Genomic DNA, 4,504 nt, shown 5'->3' on the forward strand with positions numbered 1-4,504 from the left:
TATCTGTTCACATGAGGGATGGTGAATTTTGCAGGGGTGGAGGGATGCTTCACTGCAACCACAGAGGCTACTTCCAACTGACTCTCAGGCGTCACGCTTCTGGCCATCCCACCACTGAGGGTGTTTCCCTGGCCCTTCCACCCAACATGGCACCCTAGCCTCATTCTACTCCTCCCTGCTGTCCTCTCACTCCTCCCTCCTTCATCTCTCCACTTTCTCCCCTTCCCACCCCGCCGCAATCCATGGATTGGCAGTGCAAGCTCCCAATTCTTCTCACCCTGTTATGCAAAACAATGAAACTTTCTCTAGCCCTGGATTCCAAACTCAGCTTCCATGGAAGGGCTGAGCTGAAAAACAAAAAACAAAACAAACAAAACAGCTTTCATTTAACAAGTGCTACCCTCCTTAGAGTATGGTTATGGTTGTAAGGATTTACGACTTGGTCACGTGATGACATGCTGATTTGTCCACAGGCATGGTGCCACCAGCCATATCAGTGCCACGTTTGTTTTGCACAGATGTTAATACTGATGTATCTTCATTTCTTCTTTAGATGAAGAGATCTCAGGAATATGTCTCAGGAACGTTCTCTGGATGGGGCAAAAGAACAGAAACTTAAGTTGATGCTTTCCCTTCTCAGGATCAAAAAGAAGAGACTGATGAGTGGTGAATCTAAGTAAAAATGTGGAATATTTAAAGATAAGTTAAAAACTGTAAGTCACATGCCTCCATGGTAGTCAAGTACTAACACTCACTAGATTGTCAGAACTTAAGGTTGGAGACCATATCTTATTGAATGTCATGTCCCCAGCGTTCTAGTATAGAATCTCCACACCCTTAATACATTTTGATGGATATAATTAATAGATACAGTGTAAAGAATCTATCATTTACAAGTATTGATGTATAGATTTCCCCCTTACAAATATAGTCCTCTTTTTTCTAACTCAAAAGGGAAGTTGCCCTCCTCCTATGCCCTGACACATGAGAAGGCGGACTGTGTTTCTTGCTGTCGGGTGAGGATTGGTGTTAAGGGAGTTGAGTAGTACAATAGACAGAAACCCTCCATGGGGGATGTTGAAACAGGACATTGGCGTAATGGAAGAGGTGTTTTAAAGCCACACATCAGTATGAACATCTGTGCAAAACAAGCTTTCAAACTGTGAACCGACAGGATTTACAGCAGACTATTAGTCTTCCTTCTGTTCTTGAGAAAGAGAGATGTTTCTTCTCAACAGTGAGTCGCTCAGAAACATGGGCTCCAAAAAGCTGCAATCTACAGACCCCAGGAAACACAGGGGAGACAACTCAAAATTAATTCTCACTGCTGTAATTAAGGATAACGTTTTCCATTTTGTTTCATACGGGTGGCAAATATAAACCTTTGTTTCTAAGCAAAATTGGAAAATTTTGTTTACGTAGCAGGGACCACCCGGAGAGGCCTTCAGTGGGAATGTGAGGGTGTTGCATGCCTTTTCCAGTAAGATATATAGGAATCAGGAGAGCACTGCTCATGATGGTCAGGAAAGCAGCAACCTTTTATACAGAGAATGAGTATCATCTTCATTCCTCAACGATCGGTTACTCATTCATTCATCCATTTGGAAAATACTCACTGTGTGCCTGCCAGCGTTGTGGTTGGTGCAGTGATGGAGAGATGTACCTGGTGATGTGAACACACAGGGGAGTAGTACTTAATCCCGGCCTGGGGTACATGGGAAAGGCATTACCTTGGGGGTGTGGCTGTTGAGTTGGGTCTTCACAGATGAGTAGAAAAGAGCTGTGAAGCAGGGGGGCAATGCCATTAGGCAGGAAAAGGAGCCAGTGGAAAGGGAGAGATCGAAATTACAGGGGACAGAGAGCAAGATGACAGATGTAACTACATCATGGAAAAGGTGGGGGGAGTTTGGGGTCAAGGACTCAGGATTATTGATTGACAATGAATGGAAGAAAGTATTTTTTTTTCTCAATCCTTTGACTCCAGCAAAGGTACCAAAAAGCAGTACAGTAAACAAAAGTAGTCCTAAGCACCGAGAGAGGGAACTGAGCTGAAGTGAAGGATGGAAGAGCCTCAGGAACTCGCGGGCCCCACAAGGAAGCAGTCTAGGCACGCTCTGCCTGCAGCAGGGGGTGGCAACACTTTGAGAGAACCAGGCATCCGGCCTACGAAGAAGGGCAGGGCCTAGCTAACAAACGCAAGCACAAAATACAGGTGTGGTTCAAACCACTGGGCCAAATAGCATCAGGGAGCAGCAACAGCAATCACCAGGAAGACCCAGCCAGGAATATGGAGCTAAGGAATCCGGATGCATTATTTGGAGCCTCTGCCTCTGCCAATCCTATTGTCCCAGCATGTTAGGTTCCTGCAGCTCCCCTCTGTCTAGTCCCTTGGGAATTCAAACAATGGGAATATTTCTGTCTCCATCCACCCCCAGCCCGGTGAGTCCCCAGCACAAGGACTCCAAGCAGGGGATCTGGTGGTCTCCGTTCCAGTCCTAGCTTCTGGCTTTCATGCTGGAGAGTATAAGTCAAAATCTGAAAATTCTCCTGGACCCAGACTCCATCAGTGACTTCAACATCTACCTCCTGTATGACCCCTCAGCTCCAAAGTGGAGCTGACTTTCTAGTGGAGAATGTTCCAGCACCAGAATATGTGGAAATTTACAGACCAGTTCATCTGCTTAAACATCCTGTGTCCCTTGGGGGAACAATGGTGAAACCCTATGACAGCTGTGTATGTCTGAGAGATTCATTCGTGTTGTTGTGTGAAGCTGTGCATTGTTCGTTTTCATTCCTGTTTAGTGTTCCACGGTGTGAATATACCAGAATGCATCCATTCTTCAGATGATGGAGGTACATTTGAGTTGTTTCAGTTTGGGGTTGTTACAAATAATGCTGCTCTGAGAATCTTTGCACCAGCTGTTTGACTTACTCCTGTCGAATATCTGTGGTGTGTCTGGGAGTAGAGTTGCTGGCTCAGGGCACGTGTATAATAAACTTTGGTAGATTCATACAGTCAGAGTTTTCTAAAGTGATTTCACCGATTTTATACTTTCATGAGCAATATATGAGGGACTCTGTACATTCCACCAACATTCAGAATTGGGAGACTTAAATTTTTGCCAATCTGGTGAATGTGTGCTTTTCACTATGGTTTTAATGTTCATTTCCCAAATGAATTGATCCCTTTTCATAAGCTTATTGGCCATCAGCATTTCCTCTTATGTGAAGTGACTATTCAAGTTTTTTGCTCATATTCCTAATTAGAATGAAGTCTTTGTGTATTTTAGATACAGTTCTTTGTTTTATGTGTTACACATATTTTCTCCCATTCTGTGGCTTGTTTTTTCACTCTTTATGGTGTCTTTCAATGAACAGAATTTCTTGATTTTAGTGTAGTCTATTTCAGTGCTTCTCAAACTATCTGTGGCACTTTTATTTATGTATTTATTTTGGTTTTTTGGTTTTTAATTTCCAATCAGTCATAGACATATTTCTGAGAAATACAATAAAAATCAACTAATATAAAAATTAAATAGAAAACAAAGACATTAAAATAGTTACAAGAGGAATAAATATTCATTTAAAAGAGGAAGAAATAGAATTAAGGAATGTAAATGCTCCCAAACCAAGTGAGTGGTTTCATGCTCTCTCAGACTTACCTTACCATGGGCACAGGCTCCCCTGGACTGGCAGTCACAGAGGTATGGCTGGATCATTGTCAGTCACTGGGAGAGCCAGTCCATGAAGGCTTTTGCACCTCCTGCCCTGGGTTAGCCCTTCTGCTGAGCTCTCCACATCAGTAACTCAGTCTTTGCCTGAACTATCAGTGGGACTGGACCTTGTGATGTAGAGTCACTCAAGCCTCCTCACCAGGGCTCCCCCTTATTTGGGCTGAGAGAACTTGTCAAACCTTGCATCCCATGACAGTTCTTGGCAGATTTTGTCTGTGTGACCATTCCAGTCTTAAGCAGGTTAGTGATTATAAATATACATCCTCCCGAGAGAAGGAAAGAACAGGAGGTTTTACTGCCTCAGAGGATCCCAGCTTTATGGCTTTCTTCCCTTCCTTCATGAGCTCCTGGTGAGAGAGTGTATTTCTCAGGCAGAGGTAAAGAGAAAATGGGAGTGTAGAGGAAATTATTGTCAGGATTAAGCCAGTCCTCTTTACTCCCTCCATTCCCCAAATATGATATAAGCACTGGCTTAGAGGACTGTAAAGCACGCAGTCATTTCCCATAACCATGACAAAGAACTACTATAAGGTCAACATTATTTGGGTTGTAAAGTAAAATTCCAGTGTGAGCATGAAGCTATAGCTTCACAGCTCAGGCAAAGAAGCTAAGGCCCAAGAGGCTTAAATAATGTCATTGAATCAGCAGTAATGTTTTATAACTTTTTATTGTGAAATAAAACAAAAATACAGAAAACCACACAAAACAAATATATAGCTTAGTGAAGTATGACCAGCCAAACACCCTTGTAATCGCCACCCAGGTGAAGA

Source organism: Delphinapterus leucas, chromosome 1, assembly GCF_059928025.1.
Source record: "Delphinapterus leucas isolate spDelLeu-1000000601 "Yukka" chromosome 1, BTC_Dleu_Yukka2, whole genome shotgun sequence".
Taxonomy (NCBI): Eukaryota; Metazoa; Chordata; class Mammalia; order Artiodactyla; family Monodontidae; genus Delphinapterus; species Delphinapterus leucas.